Genomic DNA, 23,470 nt, shown 5'->3' with positions numbered 1-23,470 from the left:
ATGAGGTGAGATGAGGGTCCAATTTAATTCTTCTACATGTGGATAACCAGTTTTCCCAAAATTTATTGAAGACACTGTGCTTTCCCTAATTGTGCATTCTTGCTGTCTTTCTTGAAACAAATCAATGGTAAATGTGTGGATTTACTTTTGGACTCTCTATTTAGCTCCATTCATGGAAATGTCTTTTTTTTTATGCCTGTGCCATGCTGCTTTGCTTACTGTAGCTTTGTATTATATTTTAAAATCAGTAGTGTGTTACCTCCAGCATTGTTCTTGCTCAAGATTCCATTGGTAGGCAGTGGCTTCTGTGGCTCCATTCGACTGTTAAGATAGTGCTTCAAAAACTTTATTCCAGAAGTGAGCATTTGGCACAGCAGTGAAGACGCTGCTTAGGATGCCTGCATCCCATGTGAGAGTGACTGAACTTGAGTCCCAGCTCCACTTCAGATTTCAGTTTCCTGTTAGTGCACACCCTGTGAGGCAGAGGTAATGGTGGCTCGATTAGTTGTCCCTGCCACCTGTGTGGAAGACCTGAAATGAGTTCTGAATTCTGTGATGTTGTAATGTTCGGTAGAGTTCATAGGTAAAGGCTTTGAGGTGGCATTTATTCAGCTGCCTGATGCGTGGACCCCAACATCTGGGAATAGGTTCGGCTTTACTCCACATCAAGGTCAAGGGAAAGCCATCTTTCCTCAGGCAGGATGCAGGGAGTCCAGTAACAACTGAAAGTAAAAGAAACAAACTTGAGGTAATTCAACCACCACAGCAAAAGCCAGGAAGTAGAAGGAATGAAGGGAAGGAAGGAGAGACAATAGAAATGAGTTTCTTCTAATCAAGCATTTGGGTAAATCTAAATGACTAGGTCCTATCACATAATAGGTATATGCCATTAGGTTATTAGATATATAAAATTAAAATACACAGCATCAGTGTCATAAACATCAACAAAGTGATGAATAGAGTTAACCCTCTGGAAAGAGGTTGTTAAGTTTATATATAAACTGCTTCCATCTGAAGAGTACAGTGAGATAACTTTTGACAGATACAAATACCTATAACCACCACCACATTAGATATGAAAGATATTTATATCATCTCAACAGATTCCTTGCTCTTCTCAGGGAATTCGAAACTTCTGTCTCACACTCTAGGCCATATGGATGCTGGTTCAAGTCCTGGCTGCTCCACTTCTGATCCAGCTCCCTGCTAATGGCCTGGGAAAGTAGCAGAAGATGACCCAAGTGCTTGGGCCCCTGCACCCATGTGGGAGACCCAGAAAAAGCCCCTGGTTCTGGATTAGCTGGAGTGAAAAGCAGGATAAGGAAACTGAATGAAAAATAATTTTATAATTACATTTCAAAAAATAAACACAGAGTGAGTTTTTGTCTCACTGGATAAGACTCTGGTTAGAATGCTCTTGTCCTACATGGGAGCACTTGGATTCTGTGCCAGTGCCAGAAGTACCTGTGTTCTAGTCCCACCTCCACCTTCTGATTCCTGCTATGTGGTCACTGGGAAGAAATGGTGATGATTAAAACAGTCAAGCCCCTTGTACCCATGTGGGACACTAGCATTAAGGTACTGGCTCCTGACTTTGGCCCCAGGCCATTGCAGATGTGAAGTATGAACCAGCAGATAAGAACTCATTCTGCCTTTCACTCTTCCCTCTCTGTCTTTAAAATACAAATGAGTCAGCGCCCTGGCTCACTAGGTTAATCCTCCACCCGAGGCGCCGGCATCCCATATGGGCTAGTCCCGGTTGCTCCTCTTCCAGTCCAGCTCTCTGCTGTGGCCCGGGAGGGTAGTGGAGGATGGCCAAGTGCTTGGGCTCCTGCACCCGCATGGGAGACCAGGAGGAAGCATCTGGCTCCTGGCTTCAGATTGGTACAGCACCGGCTGTAGCAGCCATTTTGGGGGGTGAACCAATGGAGGGAAGACCTTTCTCTCAGTCTCTCCCTCTCACTGTCTAACTCCATCTGTCAAATAAAAAATGCAAATGAAGTAATCAATAATATAGTAAATGCTTCTGAAATACAGTGTTGAAAATGAACATCCTGATACCATTATAATCATAAAGGATATCTATCACTGTCTAGAGTCACAATTTGAAAAAATTGCAAAATCAGTGGACAAGACAGAGTTACATAAAAATCATAAAAGGTGACAAAAAGTTACCTAGCATGTGAAAATGTTTACATTGCTTTAAGATGACTCTGAAAAACTATGATCATAGATATTTGACAGGACAAATTATAGATTTATAACAACGCCAGTCAACATGGCTTTAGGGTCTCAGTGCTAGGATTGGCTTACCCTGGGATATTTATGATATATAGAAGTTATAGAAAGCATTCAAAGACAAAGTAAAAGATTTAAAATAATGCAGCTGTTTTGATTTAAAATATGTTCTGATTGTTAGTAGAAATAATATAGTGACTAGAAGACATACAGAGACAAGAAGGAAGATAATGCATTACAATTACATTTCTAAAATAAGATAAAATGCTACAGGAACATAAAACAAGATAATTATATACTGCTTAGTAGAATATACATATATAATGATCACAGTGTTTGCTAAATTCCAAAACGCTTTTCTCAATGAGTTATTTAAGCCCAAATTTCTAGAATTCTCTTGGAATTACCTTTACCATGTTATTTCAGGAATCTAAATTCCTGAAAAACTGAAACTTTTTGTGTGCTGACATTATGGCCATAAATGGAAAACTCCACCCTGATCTCATTTGAAAGGTTACAGTCAAAATGTAGTTCAGGTACCCAAACATTGTTTCAGTGACAAAATTATTATAAATGTTACATTCAGGCTCATATCTGCATGAGCCATTTATAAAACACAAGTGAATTTCATGTTTAGATTTGGATCTTATAGCTAAGATATCTCATTATATATAGGCAAATATTATAAAATCTGAGAAAAACAGTTTTTGAAAAATGAAATCTGAAATACTTCAGGTCACAAGCGTTTTGAATAAGGGATACTCACTGGTAGAACTAGCAAGATCAAGATAGCCATGGAGTTTTTGAATCTTCAAATGCCTTCATATGAGAGAGAGCAAGTAGGAGGGAAGAAGAAAAATATGAGACATCCTGAATACATACACCTGGGAACACATCCCCTGAAACCCAGGACTCCAGTGGGTCAGGAAACACGGTCTCAAAAAAGCAAGATCCTGCAAAACTAATTGAGGTTTAAAGGCTGTGAAGGAGTCGCAGATGGAAGTGACAGGGGAATTCTGATGCCCAAAGAGCCCCATCACAGAAAATTTTCCCCAAATTCTTGAGTGATCCAAGAGGAGACCTAAGTCTGAGCAGAATTCTCAGAAAGCAAATCTGAAAGCATCAGTGACATTGGAAGTCGGATCCAATATGTGGCTGGCAGAAAGAGTGCGTGCAAGGGGCCGAAACTGGCTCAGCAGGTTAACGCCCTGGCCTGAAGCGCCGGCATCCTATATGGGCGCCGGTTCTAGTCCCGGCTGCTCCTCTTTCCATCCTGCTCTCTGCTACGGCCTGGGAAAGCAGTAGAAGATGACCCAAGGCCTTGGGCCTCTGCACCCATGTGGGAGACCCAGAAGAAGCTCCTGGCTCCTGGCTTCAGATTGGCACAGCTCCAGCTGTTGCAGCCATCTGGGGAGTGAACCAGTGGATAGAAGACTTCTCTCTCTGTCTCTACTTCTCTCTGTAACTCTGCCTGTCAAATAAATTTAAAAATCTTAAAAAAAAAAAAAGAGTACACGCAAACTCTCTGAGGGGGTTAGGAAGAATTTTCTGAGGGGGGTTAGGAAGATCAGCAAGTCCTGAGGCAGCCTCATTCCTTAAGGACTTCGGAAATACCCTGGAAAACTCCATACAGTATGGACAGAAATACATTTCATTGGAAAGGCAGCTAGGAGTGGAGCAGAAAGTAAGCGCATCCTAAGGGGCAGAAAGTGTTCCTTCACTGAGAGCAAGGGAGAGAACAGTTTTAGCCACCGAGGACTGCGGGAGTGGGTATACACGGAGGCCATAGTTTTGGTTTCTTGGTAGTAATAACAGCAAAGGAACTGCAGAAGTGAAGATGAGACAGCTATGCTCGTTGGCCCCCACCTCCTACAGAAATATTAAACACAAAATACTTCTCTGACTAAAAATACAGGAAAACACATCTAATTTAAAGATGGATAACAGAAAAGAATTGCAGGGGTTGGCTTCAGAGTGCCAATCCAAGTCACCACATCTCTGCTTCTGATCCAGCTCTCTGCTAATGTGCCTGGGAAGGTGGCAGATGTTGGCCTAAGAACCTGGTCACCTGCCACCCATGTGGGAGAACCAGATGGAGTCCTGGGATCCTGACTTTGGGCTGAACCAACCTCAGCTCTTCTGGGAATTTGGGGAGTGAACCAGAGGGTGGAAGGTTTCTGTTTCTGTCTCTACCTCTCTCCTTGTCACTCTGTCATGTAAGTCAATGAATTAAAAAAAAAAAGAAAAAAGAAAAGAAAAAAATGGATTATAATAAAACCCCATAAAAAGATGTTCAAAGGAAGGCAAGAAAAGTTGAAAATGATGTGAATAACACACTAACAAATGCAAAGGTCACAGCAGAAAGAAATGGTCCCCAAGAAATTGCAAACTATAAACTAATATTAACAAATGAGATCAAGCAAATTAAAACAACCATGGGAAGAATTGCAAGACCAGAAAAAGGAAGGTAGAAAATAAGTCTTGTAAACAAAAGGGTAATACAAAAAGAGCTAATGACAACCAAAGAAAGATTAGAAAAGGTCATTTCCGAAATGAGTACTAAACTACAAGAGTGGTTAAAAAGCCAGGCAAGGTCCACAAAGACATCTTACAGTGCTAAGGTTCCACCACTTATAATGATAATACAAGTTGTTGACATTGATGACTTAGGGATACTGTCAAATTTCATAAAGGGGAAACTGTACCTGAACCAAGTAAAGTAGTCGAACATGAATAGAGTAGAAGGCTTTGACATCCATCTCTCCATCTAAGATGGATTCAGTAGACTGAACAAAAGCACTATCATAGAAAACGTAACAACATATTCATAAAGCAGATCTTGTATCCTTAGGTACTTTCTGCTCAAGAGAGTCAGTCATTCTTAACCATCCGATGTGACATCTTATGTGACAACACTAACCAGGAGTCCCATTTTCCATTACTTGAAATGAGCAAAATATTATATATCAAACTCAACATTTCAGTTGGTGTTTTTATATCTTTTTCCACTTGTCTGAGTCATTTACTTTCTTTTGTTTTAAAGTAAGACTTATTTATTTATTTGAAAGTCAGGGTTACACAGAGAGAGAAAGAGAGGCTGAGAGAGACTTCTTGCATCTGCTGGTTCACTCCTCAAGTGGACGCAACAGCTGGAGCTGCACCAATCCAAAGCCAGGAGCCAGGAGCTTCTTCCGGGTTGCCCATGTGGGTGCAGGGGCCCAAGTCCTTGGGCCATCTTCTACTGCTTTGCCAGGCCATAGCAGAGAGCTGGGTCAGAAGTAGAGCAGTCAGGTCTTGAACCAGCGCCCATATGGGATGCCGGCACTGCAAGCAGTGACTTTGCCTGCTACACCACAGTGCCTGCCCTGTCATTTACTTTCAATTTCAATTGTGTTGATATAAGTACTTAATATGGTGGATATTCCTTGGGGTACTACTTTTTCTACAAATCATAGATTCTAATTTTTTCTTTCATTGTAATTATTTCCTAGAAATTCTGATTTTGTGTCTTATGTCCATTTTTTCTTCTAAATTATTTGTTATTAAGCAAATATAACGTTGCTACAACAACCTAACAAAAAAAGAAAACTGTAGTCAATTTCATTTGTGAATTCAATGCAAAAATCTTAGTATAGTATTAGTAAAAAGAATCTAACATCACATTCAAAAGTTAGATTCTGGCTCAGGCATTTAGCCTGGAATTAAAAATGCTTGCATCCCATATCTCTGTGCCTGGGTTTGGTTCCCAGCTATGGTTCCTGACTCCAAGTTACTAACCCAGACCCTGTAAGACAGTGGTGATGGCTCGAGTAATTGGGTTACTGCCATCCACATGGGGGACTCAGATTCCATTTCAGGCTTTCAACTTCAGTCCTACTAAGCCTTGTCCATTTCAGCCACTTGGGGAATGAATAAGCAGATTGGAGCATTCTCTATGTCTCTCATCTGTCTCTTTCTCTAACTGTCCTTTACAGCTGCATCTCAAATAAATAAAAAAATAAAGTGAGAACTGCATCATAGCCAAGGCTTAAAAAATTCATCCTCTCTAACTAGAGGTACAAGGTTGCTCATAATTAGAAAATTCATTAATATAACTCACTATATTAATAGCTCAAAGAAGAAAAACTTGAACTTTGCAGATGGCAAAAAGTATTTGATGAAACTGAAGTCATTAAGGAGTATTTTAGAATTGAACAGCCTTTGTCTCGGCTGTTGAGGAATAGTTTTCAGGATTTTGTTTTCCATACTGTTTGTTGAACTCTTAGTGTACAGTTGATCTTATGAGTATAAAGTTAATCGAAAACAGAGCTTTGTAAAAAATAAGAATGGGAATAGTAAGAGGGAGGAGAAAGAATGGTAGGGGTGTGGGCAGAAGGGAAGGCAGGGTGGGAAGAATCACTATTTTCCTTAATTTGTATATATGAAATGCAAGAAGTTTGTATACCTTAAATAAAAGCTTTCTAATAAAAAAAAAAAGCCAGCATCTTAAAAAATAAAATTTCACAAAATAGGAAAGAATACATTATTTCTTAACCTGATAAAATCCAACTACCTCTGTCCCAAAGTGAGTATCTTGATTGATACAGAAAAATTAGATGGATAACTACTAAGATCAGGAACAAAATAATGACATTCACTATCTCCACTGCTATAAAATGTACTCGCCAAGTTAGTCAGTAAAGATAAAACAATTCAGTGCAAGAAAACTAGAAAGAGAGAAGCAAAAACTTATCACAGATAACGTGACTGCAGATTTGGAAATCTCAGACATCAATGGAGAAACCGTGTGAAGCCATAAGGGATGAGAAGAGGGAAGCAGGATAGAAAGTGAGCACACAGGCTTCACAACACAAATGTCTGGATCTTGACATAAAAATCACAGGAAAGAAAATCCAATTCAGAATAGTCAGGAAAACTTTTCAAGAAAAAGAACAAGGAGAGCCAGACTAAAATATTACATTAAACACACAGAAAACATACAAAACCTTGGTAACTAAAATATTCATAGTTTGTGTGGTTCTGTGACAAGGCAGACACCTTGGAACTGAGGAGGACACAGGAAACAGCCATAAATGCATTGGAAATTTAGCATTCTAACGAGTAAGGAAAAGATGGACTTTTTTTTTTTTTTTTTAAGTGTTGAACCTTTTATTAACACGGAGTTCTAAAAGCTTTCCACTGGTGATTTACTAAGATAGAGGAGAATGTGCCATGAAGACGTACCTCTTAGGGTTTGGCTATTGATTTAGAAGTTGGGGTGCTTTGTCATCAGTTTGCTAAGAACGTTCTGTGTTTGTAGCCTTTGTCCTGGACAGGTGAAACGATGCCACCGTTTCTTCCTCCCCAAACTGCTTCTTGACGATGCTCGGAGCAGTCTGGGCAACCTGCCGGTTCTCGTGCAGCTGCAAGGCCTCAAGTCAGTCCATCCTGCAGAGTTCTTCTATCAGAAGGCACAGGTTCTCCTCCTCGCACAGCTTCTCTGCCTCCTGGAGGAAGTATGAGATGACATTGAGGATGATGAGGACAATTTTAGCATCTGGGATGGTGAGGAGGTTTACCAGGGGCTCCAGGACCCCTGAGTGGAGAAAATGGTACAACTGGCTCACTGTGGCCTCCATGGTGAAGTTGGCCAGCATCCAGACAGCCTCTTTCTAGACTCTAAATGCCTCATTTTTCAGCAGAGTCACCAAGGGAGCAGCAGGTTGTAAGCAATCAGCTGCTGGATGTACTGATGGGGCCCTGCAGCCACATTGCTCAAGGCCCAGGCTGCCTCCTTCTGGATGGAGGGTTCGGGGTGTCTCAGGAGCTGGGGCAGCACCCTCAGCATGCCTGAGTCAATGGCCATCTGGGTCTGGTGAACGGTTCCCATGATAATGCTCCCTGCAGTGCAGAGAGAAGGAGTCAAGATGCAAAAAGTTCCAAGCTGGTCATGAGCTCTACCAGCCTGGGCAAGACCCCTGTCTCAGCCACAGCCTCTGCACTCGTTGCAGCCATTGGTGAGGTAGGACAAGGCCCAGCAGGTGTAAGATGGACTTTATAATTAATGACATTGGGAAAACTGGACTTCAACATGATGGAAGTAAGAGTTGAATCTCCTAACAAACTACACCCTAGCAGAAATTCCAAAACGACGAGGATGGGTAAAGAAAAGGTGACTATATACACAGAAGAAAACTTTCCAAACTATGCTTAGATCCAGAGGCACTAAGAGTGTGTGTGTGCACGTGTGACAAACGATTGACATTCCTAATAACCACTTTCTTAACAACGGCAAATTGCGTAATAATGAATTACTTGAAAACTGCATAGTACAGCAGAATAAATGAACTTAAAATGGCCCTTTGGGGCCGGCGCTGTGGCATAGCAGGTAAAGCCGCCACCTGCAGTGCTGGCATCCCGTATGGGCACCAGTTCAAGTCTTGCCTGCTCCACTTCCGATCCAGCTCCCTGCTATGGCCTGGGAAAGCAGTGGAAGATGGCCCAATCCTTAGGCCCCTGCACCCATGCGGGAGACCCAGAAGAGGCTCCTGGCTCCTGACTTTGGATTGGTACAGGTCCGGCCATTGTGGCTATCTGGGGAGTGAACCAGTGGATGAAGGATCCCTCTCTCTCTCTCTCTCTCTCTCTGCCATTCTCTCTAACTCTTTCAAATAAATAAATAAAATCTAAACAAACAAACAAACAAAAAAGGCCCTTATGTTAGAAGTTGTCAAACCTTGGGGCCGGCGCTGTGGCACAGCGGGTTAAAGCCCTAGCCTGAAGCGCCGACATCCCATATGGGCGCCGGTTCGAGACCCGGCTACTCCACTTCCGATCCAGCTCTCTGCTATTGCCTGGGATGGCAGTAGAAGATGGCCCAAGTCCTTGGGCCCCTGCACCCATGTGGGAGACCCGGAAGAAGCTCCTGGCTTTGGATTGGCGCAGCTCGGGCTGTTGCGGCCATCTGGGGAGGGAACCATCGGATGGAAGACCTCTTTCTCTCTTTGCCTCTCCTCTCTCTGTGTAACTCTGACTTTCAAATAAATAAATAAATCTTAAAAAAAAAAAGCTGTCAAACCTCGTTATAATAAGAGTAATGCAAATTTGATACTAAAATCTTATATTTCATATATTCAGACTGGCAAAAATCTAAAAGTTTGACATCATGCCCTGCAGGAGAGGCCATAGGAAAGCAGGCATTGTCATGCTTTGGTGATGGAAATGCGAAATGACACAACCCCCAGGGAGGGAAATTTGGCAGTACCTACTGAAATCACATAAGCATTTATCCCTTGATCTAGCAATTTCTAACCTGAGACTCCATCACTGAGGTATATTTCCAAAGTACAGAAATATGTGTGTGCAAAGTATTCACTTTATGAATCACTCATATTTGAAAAACACTAAAACAAATCCCAAAAGAGCCACCTGACTAAGTTGGCTGCTGAACCCACAACTCAGCCTTTAGCTGTGCACTGCAGTTTTCTTAGGGCAGCTGTTGCTTGGCTGATGGTCTGACCATGACTTTGCAGGCGTGGGCCTGTGGTTCTACTTATATGCTAATCCGTCTGATATCTGTCAGAGGCATCATTGTGTGGTAAAACACAAGGGATTCTATATGCCTGTCCATGCTGGTCCAAGTGCTGTGGGCAAGGAAGGCAAGTGTATATCAACATTCCATGTCAACAAGGACAAACACTATCCCCTCATGATAGGAGTCTCATGTAATCAGTCTTCACCAGTGAAATTACTACAGCCCACCAGAATAGAGGGCTATATCTCCTTTTGTCTTTTGGGTATTGTGCAGCATCAGATCGGTTTAAGAAAGGAAAAATACAAGTATCTTCTCTCTTTGTCTTTTGGCCTATTGAGCAGGCCCCATGGAGGCTGGACAAAGAGTCCAACTGACACCCACACCCACTGAGCACCGACTGCCCTGCGGATGGCATACTATAGGCATTTATGTGTCTTATGTATCTTTTCTTTTTAACAGGCAGAGTGGACAGTGAGAGAGAGAGAGACAGAGAGAAAGGACTTCCTTTTGCCATTGGTTCACCCTCCAATGGCCGCTGCAGTCGGTGCGCTGTGGCCGGCGCATCGCGCTGATCCGAAGCCAGGAGCCAGGTGCTTCTCCTGGTCCCCCATGCGGGTGCAGGGCCCAAGGACCTGGGCCATCCTCCACTGCACTCCTGGGCCATAGCAGAGAGCTGGCCTGGAAGAGGGGCAACCAGGACAGAATTCGGTGCCCTGACCGGGACTAGAACCCGGTGTGCCGGCGCCGCAAGGCAGAGGATTAGCCTATTGAGCCACGGCGCTGGCCATGTCTTACATATCTTCACCTGTCTTCACACTCTGTGTCCTTCCTAGTAAGTCCATCCTCTAACCAGCACAACTTGCAAGACATTGCCCATGAATTAGTGTTGACCTTGGACTGTAAGTTTTTTCTCCTTTCCACCACTTTGTAGCGGTCTACTAGATTACCACCCATAATTCTATCCAGGGGGAGGATATTCCTTCCCGTATATCTTCAAACTCTGAGTAAGCCATAGTTCAGGAGCCTTCTACTTCCATCTGGCTTTGGCCACAGTGCATGCCAATCTAACCTATGAAACCACGTCTTTTGTTTTATTTTTTTCCAAAAAAAAAAAAAATGTGTGAGGAAACCCTGGAATTTCAGAGCAGCAACGAAGGCAATCATTACCCAATCTAGGTCTGAAAGGGTAGGGAGACAGAGTGGTTTCTGGAATGTGGCAACAGAGAAACTGTGTTTCAAATTTGGTTTATATTTGAACTTCTATGATTATTTTAGCTTTTCCTTGTGCATCACCAGCTTTTGTCAACATACGTCCAAACCAAAGATTTGCACATTAATGTTCATAATGGATTTATTAATGGGTCCCAAACAGGAAACAACACAAGAGTCCATCAATAGGAGAATGGAGAGAGAAACTGGCCTTCAAACAGGAGGGTACTCCTCAGCAATAAAAAGGCACATCCTGGGGCCAGCGCTGTGGCGTAGCAGGTAAAGCCGCCGCCTGCAGTGTCAGTATCCCATGTGGGCGCTGGTTCCAGTCCCGGCTGCTCCACTTCTGATCCAGCTCTCTGCTATGGCCTGGGGGAAGTAGAAGAGGGCTCAAGTCCTTGGGCCCCTGCATCTGAGTGGGAGACCTGGAAGAAGCTCCTGGCTCCTGGCTTCGGATTGGTGCAGCCGTCTGAGGAGTAAACCAGTGGATGGAAGACCTCTCTCTCTCTCTCTCTCTCTCTCTCTCTACCTCTGCCTCTCTGTAACTCTGCCTTGCAAATGAATAAATAAATCTTTTTTTAAAGGAACATCCTGCTTGTATTTGCAACACAGAGGAATCTCAAAATCATTATGCTGAGTGAAGAACATAGGCACAGAATGCGAAAGTTTTCATCGCACTTGTATGAAATTCCAGGAAAGACAAACCTCATCTGTAGGGACACAGCGCTCGTCCATAATGGCATAAGGTATGAGATGGAAGTTTGGAATTCACCGAGAAGAGCAAGGAATCTTTTGAGATGATATAAATATCTTTCATATCTAACTGAGGTAGTGGTTTACAGGTATATGTATTTGTCAAAATTATCTAATTGTACTCTTCAGATGGGAGCAGTTTATATAAACTTAAAAACTTTTCCCAGAGGGTTAACTCTATTTATCACTTTGTTGATTTTTATGACATTGATGCTGTGTACTTTTATATATTTAATACCCAATGATATATAATAACTATTTTTTGACAGGCAGAGTTAGACAGTGAGAGAGAGAGAGACAGAGAGAAAGGTCTTCCTTTCCCGTTGGTTCACCCCCCAAATGGCCGCTACAGCTGGTGCGCTGCACCAACCTGAAGCCAGGAGCCAGATGCTTCTTCCTGGCCTCCCATGCGGGTGCAGGGCCCAAGCACTTGGGCCATCCTCCACTGCCTTCCTAGGCCACAGCAGAGAACTGGACTGGAAGAGGAGCAACTGGGACTAGAACCCGGGTTCTAGCGCCGCACATGGAGGATTAGCCTAGCGAGCTGCAGTGCTGCCCATAACTATTATTTTGACAGGACCTAGTCATTTAGATTTACCCAAATGGCTTGATTAGAAGAAACTCATTTCTATTGTCTCACCTTCCCTCTCTTCCTTCTACTTCCTGGCTTTTGCTGCAATGGTTGAGTTATCTCTGTTTCTTTTTACTTTCAGTTGTTACTGGACTCCCTGTATCCTGCCTGAGGAAAGATGGTTTTCCCTTGTTTTAGCTTTATGTATTGCTTGTTAAGTAAACAAGAACTTGATGTGGGGTAAAGCTGAACCTATTACTGGATGTTGGAGTACAATCATCAGGCAGCTGAATAAATGCAGTCTCAAAGCCTTTACTCATGAAATCTACTGAACATTACAACATCATAGAGTAAGAAGGAAACACATTATTGCATGTGACTACTATAATAAGATGATCCATTTTGGAACTATCATCTCTAGACTGAATTCTTTTGGGGTGAGGCAGATGATCTGGAAAATTCTGCATCCCCAGTGACTAGCATGGTTAGTATGACACAGCAGGGACTGAAAACCAGTATTGTTGAAATACATTTTTATAGGGGTTGTCTAGCATCTGAAAAATGAAGCCGAGAATTTTAGAATTAAAATGAGCTTTGAAAAATACTTCAATATTAACAGAGTAGCATGGTATTCATGTTCCAAATGTTACTCTTTTTTATTAATATAAAGTGATGGAATAAGAACATAAGCCTCATCCATTGTAGCTCCTTGCTTGAAAGTGGATAAAATTCCCTTTTACCCCTTGCCCCTGCCTTCTTTCAAGAGACCAACTTAGCTCCATGCTCTGTATTGTTCCCCACCCCACCCCTTGTATTCTTTCCAAGGTGTGAAAGCCCGTGAGAAACCTGAAAAACCTGTATGGAGAAATTAACCTCCAACTACTGGTCCCCACCCACTGTGGACCCTTAGCCCACCCTAAGATACACACGGCCAGCCCTCTGAGGATTGTGCCCTCTGTTCCGTTGGCCACCCACATCAGCGAATTTACTTTTCTTGAATAAATTCATTCGGACTGAGTTCGTATCCTGTGTCCTTTTTGTTCTGCACCCCTTTTCTTTACAAAGAGAATGTATTTCATGTGGTTCATAGATACTATACTAAGAATATAATAATAGTTTACTCCCTCCTCTCTCCTTCCTTCTGTTATTCTTAGAATTATTGTCCTGGGTTATTACAATGTTCGACCCCTTAGTCAGCAGCATTTGATTTTGAAAAAGCTGCTCTGGTGGCTAGCAATTAATTTTTAGTTGTGTGTTGGAAAACTTCCCATGTTAGTAACATTGTGCTACAGAAAGAACGTATCGCCATATAGTGCTTTAGCAAAATGTCATCCCACTAACCACAGCAGTTAGTAAAATGGTGCCATCTTATCTGTGGTGCCGTCTATGCCCCATATGCCATCTTGGGCTCTGGCCCCTGTTGCCACCTTGCACAGTAAGGTCTGGTCCTAAGTCTCATGGCCCAAGTACAGGTGTCAGCTCCACCCCCACCCTAACAGGATTCGCTCTCCTACTCCCCCTCCCCCACCAAGGTATAACAGGACCTGCTTCTGGTACATGTGCCCTCTTTCTCCTTTGCCCCTTCCCTCCAACCTGTCAGATTTCCCCCATCAATAAACCCTTTCCCTTATGCTGATGTTTGGTGTGTTTTGTGGCAGCCTTACAGCAAAGGGTTCAGGGAAACACATAACTGCCTTTCACCTTCTACATGTTGATGAATGAGCTCTTAATTTTTTTAAAAAAAGATTTATTTATTTATTTGAAAGTCAGAGTTACATAGAGAGAGGAGAGGCAGAGAGAGAGAGAGAGGTCTTCCATTCACTGGTTCACTTCCCAATTGGCTGCAAAATGGCCAGAGCTGTGCTGATCCGAAGTCAGGAGCTTCTTCCAGGTCTCTCATGCAGGTGCAGGGGCCCAAGGACTTGGGCCATCTTCTACTGCTTTCCCAGGACATAGCAGAGAGCTAGATTGGAAGTGGAGCAGCTGGGTCTCGAACCGGCACCCATATTGGATGCCAGCACTGCAGGCAGTGGCTTAACCCACTGTGCCACAGCACTAGCCCCTTGATGTTTTTTAAATGATTCAACTCTGTTGTATCCAATAGTTAAGAACATTTTAAGCACCACAGACTGCCTCACTAACCTAGACCCTTATTACCAAGAATGATAATGTTCAGGGCCCCTAAGATGAAGAAACCTTATTATTTCCAACAACATGGATAGAAATGGATGCCATTATGTTAAGCGAAATAAGCCAAGCCCAGAAAGATAAGTACCAAACGATCTCATGCATATGTGAAGCACAGAAAAGTTGATCTCACAAAAGTTGACAGTATGATGATGGGTACTGGAGGCTAGGGAATATGGGGGTTGGGGGAGGGAGGGATAGGAAAAGGTTAACAGGTACTTAGTTATAGTTACAGAGCTGTAAGAAGCTTTGGGGTTCTACTGCACAGTAGGGGGTAATAGATAATGTTAATGTACTGTGTAATTCTCCAAAAAATGAGAAGAAAGCATTGAAAACATTTTAACTATAGGGAAACCTGAACTTCTTGAAGAGATCTATTTATCCTGATTGGATATTATACAATGTATACATGCATAGAAACACCACATGGTACTTCACACAAACGTGTATTTATGTGTCAATGAAAAATACAGTTAAAAAATTTAAATGTTCTCTAAAAGATAAAGGGTAAATAAGGAGATCTTATAAGTGTTACAGGCCAAGGGGCCGGTGCTGTGGCATAGTGGGTAGACCTGCTGCCTACAGTGCTGGCATGCCATATGGGTGCTGGTTCAAGTCTTGGCTGCTCCACTTCCGATCCAGCTCTCTGCTAATGCACCTGGGAAGGCAGTCTATGATGGCCCAAGTCCATGGGCCCCTGCACCCACGTGGGAGACTCAGAAGAGGCTCCTGGCTCCTGGCTTCAGATCGGCACAGCTCCGGCCTTTGCGGCCATCTGGGGAGTGAACCAGTGGATGAAGACTTTTCTCTCTCTCTCTCTGCCTCTCCTTCTCTCTCTGTGTAACTCTTTCAAATAAATACATAAATCTTTTTTTTTTTTTCTATTTGACAGTTACAGACAGTGAGAGAGAGAGAAAGACAGAGAGAAAGGTCTTCCTTTCGCTGGTTCACTCCCTAAATGGCTGCCACGCTGTGCCGATCCGAAGCCATGAGCCAGGTGCTTCCTCCTGGTCTCCCATGCGGGTGCAGGGCCCAAGCACTTGGGCCATCCTCCACTGCCTTCCTGGGCCACAGCAGAGAGCTGGACTGGAAGAGGAGCAACTGGGACTAGAACCCAGTGCCCATATGGGATGCCAGCGCCTAGGTGGAGAATTAACCAAGTGAGCCACAATACCAGCCCCAAATAAATAAATCCTTAAAAAAAAAATAAGTGTTACAGGCCAAGAGGACAGAACAGATCAAACATTCATGAAGTAGCACCATCATAGGCCTACACAGGGAAAGAGAACGAAGACAAATCTGTGTCCTGAAAATATGACACAGAAGGGACTAGTGAGGCTCAGACACGTGGGCTGCGGGTAGAAGTAGCAGAAGAGTGTGTTTCTGCACCTGGAACTTTCTGGATTAGATGTAGCCTTATTTTTGTCATTCAACAGATGTGTGTAGTGAAGATCAGTTACGAATGCAGTCATTGTGGTTCTAAAGTTCCAGACTTTTTACTCACCATGTTAAACTTTTTCTGAAAGGATCTAAGCCAGTGGTAACAATACTATAATAATTTCCTTAGTAAAATTTCCCAGGAATAGTAGGTCCAGTTTTCACACTGTTTTACCAACTAACATGCCATTAATAATATCAAAGGGATACAAATTTCACTGAAATCTCACCAGCATTATGGATTATTTGTAGAAAACTGGCATCATTTTATTTTGCATTTAAGATTTCTTAAAACTTTAGCTTGGCCAACCTACCAGCTACATTTAATATGTAACTTATTCAGGAATAACAGGAATTCAGGAAAACAGAGCATGAACAATCTTGAAAGGTTATTTATTTACCTTTGCCCTAGGGCTTGAGGTTTTCTATTAAAAGAAATGATCAAGGACCACCAAATTCATGAAGGCTAGTTAACAGACAAAACTGCCAAGTAACCAACTTCCCTCGAACACACAGAAATGACAGGCAGTGGCACGGTCCTTAGTGGTGGCTCACATCCAGTTCAGCACAGCACTGGGATGATGGCCAAGGCCAATGGACTGGTAGGTAGGTGGGAAAGACAAGGCTGAGCAGAAGGAGGAATCCACAGAGAATACAAGTGCACAGGCAACCACTTGACTGGCCACTCCACAGACAGCATTGTAGAGCCCAGGTCTTTGTTTACAACACTTGTGTGGGTTTGGGTGCTTCATGGTTCACATAATGTAATGACCATATTCCAAATGGATGCCAAACTTTCATCAAACCTGTGGCATTTGCTGTCTGCAAAAGCCATTAAAAAAAAAAAAGATTTATTTTATTTGTAAGTCAGAGTTACACAGAGAGAGAAGGAGATGCAGAGAGGTCCTCCATCCACTGGTTCACTCCCCAATGGGCTGCAACGGCCGGAGCTGCGCCAATCTGAAGCCAGGAGCCAGAAGCTTCTTCTGGGTCTCCCATGTGGATGCAGGGACCCAAGGACTTGGGCCATCTTCTACTGCTTTCCCAGGCCATAGCAGAGAGCTGGATCAGAAGTGGAGCAGCCGGGTCATTTTTTTTTTCTTGCCAAGCTTCTTTTTTTTTTTTTTAACTTTTATTTAATGAATATAAATTTCCAAAGTACGACCTATGGATTACAATGGCTTCCCCCCAATACCGTCCCTCCCACCCGCAACCCTCCCCTTTCCCACTCCCTCTCCCCTTCCATTCACATCAAGATTCATTTTCGATTATCTTAATAGAAGATCAGCTTAGTATACATTAAGTAAGGATTTCAACAGTTTGCTCCCACACAGAAACATAAAGTGAAAAATAATAGATGTTTTTTTTTAATGATGATGAAATCAGATCAGATCTATTGTCATGTTTAATCCCAGTGAGAGTCAAGTTGGGAATTGATAATTTCTTTTTTTTTTTATTTTACAGAAGATCAGTTTAGTATGCATTAAGTAGATTTCAACAGTTTGCACCCCCATAGAAACACAAAGTGAAATATACTGTTTGAGTACTCGTTATAGCATTAAATCTCAATGTACAGCACATTAAGGACAGAGATCCTACATGAGGAGTAAGTGCACAGTGACTCCTGTTGTTGACTTTACAAATTGACACTCCTGTCTATGGCATCAGTAATCTCCCTATGCTCCAGTCATGAGTTTCCAAGGCTATGGAAGCCCTCTGAGTTCTCCGACTCTTGTTTAGACAAGGTCATAGTCAAAGTGGAGGTTCTCTCCTCCCTTCAAAGGAAGGTACCTCCTTCTTTGAAGACCTGTTCTTTCCACTGGGATCTCACTCACAGAGATCTTTTTGCCAGAGTGTCTTGGCTTTCCATGCCTGAAATACTCTCATGGGCTTTTCAGCCAGATCCGAATGCCTTTAGGGCTGATTCTGAGGCCAGAGTGCTGTTTAGGACATCCGCCATTCTATGAGTCTGCTGAGTATCTCGCTTCCCATGTTGGATCACTCTCCCCTTTATTTATTCTATCGGTTAATATTAGCAGGTACTAGACTTGTTTATGTGCTCCCTTTGACTCTTAGTCCTTTCATTATGATCAATTGTGAACTGAAATTGATCACTTGGAATAGTGAGATGGCATTGGTACATGCCACCTTGATGGGATTGAATTGGAATCCCCTGGTATGTTTCTAACTCTACCATTTGGGGCAGGTCAGCTTGAGCATGTCCCAAATTATACATCTCTTCCCTCTCTTATTCCCACTCTTATGTTTAACAGGGATCACATTTCAGTTAATTTTCAACACTTAAGAATAACTGTGTGATAATTACAGAATTAAACCAGTCATATTAAGTAGAACAGACAAAAAAACTACTAAGAGGGATAATGTATTAAGTTGTTCATTAACAGTCAGGGCTATGCTGATCAAGTCACCGTTTCCCATAGTGTCCATTTCACTTCAACAGGTTTCCTTTTTGGTGTTCAGTCAGTTGTCACCGATCAGGGAGAACATGTGGTATTTGTCCCTTTGGGACTGGCTTACTTCACTCAGCATGATGTGTTCCAGATTCCTCCATTTTGTTGCAAATGACTGGATTTCGTTGTTTCTTACTGCGGTATAGTATTCTAAAGAATACATATCCCATAATTTCTTTATCCAGTCTACCGTTGATGGGCATTTAGGTTGGTTCCAGGTCTTGGCTATTGTGAATTGTGCTGCGATAAACATTAGGGTGCAGACCGCTTTTTTGTTTGCCAATTTAAACTCCTTTGGGTAAATTCCAAGGAGTGGGATGAGCAGCCGGGTCTTGAACAGGCACCCTTATGGGATGCTGGCACTGCAGGCGGTGGTTTACCCACTATACCACAGCGCCAGCCCCAAACCATTTTTAAAATGAGAAGTTTCCTTTATTTATAGTAGCCTCAAATTGGAAACAACTCAAGTAAAATACTACATCACTAAAAGGAAAAAAAGCACTAATACACACGATGTGCATGAGTTCACATCAACAACGATAAATGAAGGCACTAAACACAGAAAAGTCTCTCATGGCTACCTCGGGCAGATTTCAAACTGGCTACATCCTTGTCTCCTTCCTAGGAGCATGAGATGATTTTTCTCTCATTTCACTATGAGAACTTGGTTAAGCTCCTGGAGTTAACTCAAGAACTGTCAGCTCCCCTCTCCTTCTAAGACGGCAGCCATTGGAGCTCTTAACTCTCAAACTTATCCATAAAACTCTGACAACAACAGATACTGTCAAAGACATACAACAACTACTTCCTTTCTGGTTGGTGGAAGTGGGAAATAGTACAGTCATTTTGGAAGACAATAGGCAGTTTCTGACAAGGCTAAACATGAACTTTTCATATAAGCAATCCATCACTGTCCTTGGTTTTACACAAATAGGAAACCCTGCATTCACTTGAGAGCCTGCACATGAGTATTTGGAGCAGCTTTATTCATAACAGTCAACAACTGGAAGTAATCAAGTTATCCCTCATGAAATGAATGGACGGACAAATTGTGATTCATCCCACACCATGAAGTAATGTTCAGAGATATAAAGAAGTGAGTTACTGAGCCATGAGAAGACTTTGAGGAACTTTAAACACCTAATACTAGGGGCTGGCACTGTGGCCAAGCCCACCCTCCCACACCCACTAGTAACCAGGATTCTCCATCTCCAACTTCTTTGCATGTCCTGGTGGAATGGCTTCAGGTTCTGGCCTGCTGGAATAGCCAGATGGTGAAATCCAGAACCTGTACCAGCGCCTGGAAGAGTCCATCGACATCAGTGAGTACTGCAGAAGCAACTGGGACACTGGTATAGCTCCACTACCCATGGAAGCAGTAAGGGAAGCCCAGGCCGTCCTATACCTGGATGTACGTAGGGAGTTTCTGCAAGGAGGGCCCTTATGCAGAACTTTGGATTTTTCTGAGCACTTGGGTATGCTCTCCTTGTCTTGCTCCTTGCAGATAGTTCAGCAAATGAGGTGGGGGCATGTCACATTAGCCCTTCTTTAAGATGGATCTGGGCTTAGAGAGTAACACTCCTCAATGCAGAACTAGCTCTAGTACCCAGAGCTGCCTGGCATCTTACCCAATCTGTAAGCTGCATACATGCTCCCTGATGGTTCTCTATGCCCTTGTCATGTGATAGGCTCCACTGATTTTGGGGGTTTGAGTTTCTGAGTAATTGATACATTATGGAAATCAATCCTTGTCAGATAGATAGTTTACTAATATTTTTTCTTGTTCTGTTGGTTGACTTCTCATTCCGTTGATTCTTTCCTTTGCTATACAGAAGCTTCTAATTTTGATATACTCCCAGTTATCCAATTTTGCTTTTGTTTTCTGTGTTTTGTATCTTATCCAGAAAATCATGGCTTACACTTATGTCTTGAAAGCTTTTTCCCTATATTTTCTTATGCTACTATCAGAATTTTAGGTTTTACATTCTGGTCTTTGATGCATTTTTTTTTATTTGACAGATAGAGTTAGACAGTGAGAGAGAGAGAGACAGAGAGAAAGGTCTTCCCTCCATTGGTTCACCCCCAAATGGCCGCTATGGCCAGAGCTACGCCGATCTGAAGCCAGGAGTCAGGTACTTTCTCCTGGTCTCCCATGCTGGTGCAGGGCCCGAGCACCTGGGCCATCCTCCACTGCCCTCCTGGGCTACAGCAGATAACTGGACTGGAAGAGGAGCATCCATATGGGATGCCAGCGCTGCAGGCAGAGGATTAACCAAATGAGCCACGGTGCCAGCTCCTGATGCATTCTGAGTTGATGTTTGTACTAAGTGAGTGGTAGGGTACAAGTTTTAACTTTCTGTGTTCAATATATTCAACATATTCTGATATTCAATTTTTTTCCAGCACCATTTATTGAAGAGAATGTCCTTTCTTGCATTTGTCTTTGCTACCTTTTTGGACAATCAATTGGATATAGATGCATGGATTCACTTCAGGGATCTCTATTCTGTCCCACTGGTTTATGTGCCTGTTTTTATGACAGTACCATGTTAATTTGATTAGTTTAGCTCTGTAGAGTCTGGACATCAGGTACTGTGAGCCTCCAGTTTTGTTCTTTGTGCTCAATATTGCTGTCTATTTTGTGTCTTTTGTGCTTAAGTGATGAACTTTAGGATTGCTTTGCTAGTTCTGTGAAGAATGTCATTGGTATTTTGATGGAGATTGCATTGAATCTGTAAATTACTTTGGGTAGTACAGACATTTTAATAGTATTAATTTTTCCAGCATATGGGCACTGGAGATCTTTCCATTATTTGTGTCTTCCTTAATTTCTTACATTCATGTTTTTATTCATTATAGGAATCTTTCACATCCTTGTTTAAACTGATTCCAAGGTGTCATGTTCCTTTTGTAGCTATTACTCTTATTTCTCAATAAGTTCATGATTGGCATATGAAACTGCTATCGATTTTTTTTTCTTGGTTTTGATTTTGGTATCCTACAGTCTTACTGCATTGTTTTTGTTTGTTTGTTTGTTTGACACGCAGAGTTAGACAGTGAGAGAGAAAGACAGAAAGGTCTTCCTTCCATTGGTTCACCCCCCAATGGCTGCCACAGCCAGCGTGCTGTGCCAATCCAAAGCCAGAAGCCAGATGCTTCCTCCTGGTCTCCCATGTGGGTGCAGGGCCCAAGCACTTGGGCCATCCTCCACTGCCTTCCCAGGTCACAGCAGAGAGCTGGACTGGAAGAGGAGCAACTGGGACAGAATCCGGCGCCCCAGCTGGGACTAGAACCCGGGGTGCCGGCACTGCAGGCAGAGGATTAGCCAAGTGAGCCATGGTGCCGGCCTGGTTTATGAATTCTAATAGTAACCAATAGAGACTATATGTTTTTCCAAATATAGAATCGTATTATCTGCAAACAGGGATGTTGTGACTTCTTCCTTTCCTATTTCTACATTTTTTATTTTTTGCTCTTGCCTAATTGCTCTGACTGAAACTACAGTACTTTATTGGATGCGTGCTAACAGTGGAAATCTTTGGTCCCAAAACTTGGTGGAAATGCTTTCAACTTGTCCCCATTTAACATGATGTTGCATGTGGGTTTCTCATTTATTTTATTGTCATTATTGTCTTGAAATATTTTCCTTCAGTGCTTAATACATTTACAGTTTTTATTTTGAATGGATGTTGAATTTTGTTTAATGCTTTTTCTGGATCTATTGAGATAACTACATCATTTTAATCTCATCCTTGGCCGGCGCCGCGGCTCAGTAGGCTAATCCTCTGCCTTGCAGCGCCGGCACACCGGGTTCTAGTCCCGGTTGGGGCGCCGGATTCTGTCCCGGTTGCCCCTCTTCCAGGCCAGCTCTCTGTTATGGCCCGGGAGTGCAACGGAGGATGGCTCAAGTCCTTGGGCCCTGCACCTGCATGGGAGACCAGAAGAAGCACCTGGCTCCTGGCTTCGGATCAGCGTGGTGCACCGGCCGCAGCGTGCCATTGGAGGGTGAACCAATGGCAAAAAGGAAGACTTTTCTCTCTGTCTCTCTCACTGTCCACTCTGCCTGTCAAAAAAAAAAAAAAAAAAAAAAAAAAAAAAAAAAAAAAAAAAAGAATCTCATTCTGATGGGGTAATGTGTTATACTTCTTAATTTTTATTTTTAATTTTTATTTTTATTTATTTATTTATTTTTTATTTTTTGACAGGCAGAGTGGACAGTGAGAGAGACAGAGAGAAAGGTCTTCCTTTGCCGTTGGTTCACCCTCCAATGGCCGCCGCGGCCGGCGCGCTGTGGCCAGCGCACCGCGCTGATCCAATGGCAGGAGCCAGGAGCCAGGTGCTTCTCCTGGTCTCCCATGGGGTGCAGGGCCCAAGCACCTGGGTCATCCTCCACTGCACTCCCTGGCCACAGCAGAGAGCTGGCCTGGAAGAGGGGCAACCGGGACAGAATCCGGCGCCCTGACCGGGACTAGAACCTGGTGTGCCGGCGCCGCTAGGCGGAGGATTAGCCTAGTGAGCCGTGGCGCCAGCCCTATACTTCTTAATTTTTGTGTGTTGAACCATGTACCTGGGAAATATCCCATTGGTCAGAGTGAATGATCTTTTCATGTGCTGTTGGATTTAATATGCTAGTATTTCGTTGAGAATATTTACATCTGTGTTCATCATGGATATTGGCCTATAGTTTTCTTTTGTTTTTGTTGTTTTATCATTGTCTGATTTGGGAATCAAGGTAATACTGACTTTGTAATGAGTGAATTTTTAAGGGTTGCCTCCATTTCAATTTCTGTGGAATAGTTTAAGAAGAATTGCTGTTAGTTCTTCCTAAAACGTTTGGTAGTATTCAACAGTGAAGTCACATTGGGCTTTTTTTGATGGGAGGCTTTTCATTCCTGATTCAATCTAATTTTTCTTGGTCTGTTTGGGGTATTAAGTCTTCATGGTACAATTCTGGTGGAGTTCTTTATGTCCATGAATGTATATATTTCTTTTGTTTTCTATTTCTTGGCATATAGTGATCCACAGTAGTCCCTAATGGTCCTTTGTATGTCTGTGGTAACAGTTGTAATATTCCCCTTTTCATGTCTGTTC

General features: G+C 42.8%; 1 long non-coding RNA gene across 7 annotated transcripts in view; it reads right to left on the bottom strand.

Moving 5' to 3' along the window:
* The window catches only part of LOC103348695 (uncharacterized), a 126,632-nt gene that overhangs the window by 41,956 nt on the left and 61,206 nt on the right, over positions 1–23,470 (bottom strand). For all 7 annotated transcript variants that reach the window (XR_011387380.1, XR_011387375.1, XR_011387378.1 and 4 more), the window contains 2 exons: positions 7,462–7,724; positions 260–722 (listed from right to left, as the gene is read on the bottom strand). This is a non-coding gene — a long non-coding RNA (uncharacterized lncRNA). The remainder of the gene's footprint in view (positions 1–259; positions 723–7,461; positions 7,725–23,470) is intronic.

The sequence above is a fragment of the Oryctolagus cuniculus genome, chromosome 3 (assembly GCF_964237555.1).
Source record: "Oryctolagus cuniculus chromosome 3, mOryCun1.1, whole genome shotgun sequence".
Taxonomy (NCBI): Eukaryota; Metazoa; Chordata; class Mammalia; order Lagomorpha; family Leporidae; genus Oryctolagus; species Oryctolagus cuniculus.
The sequence above is the reverse complement of the archived record's forward strand: the minus strand, read 5'-3'. Positions and strand labels throughout refer to the sequence as shown.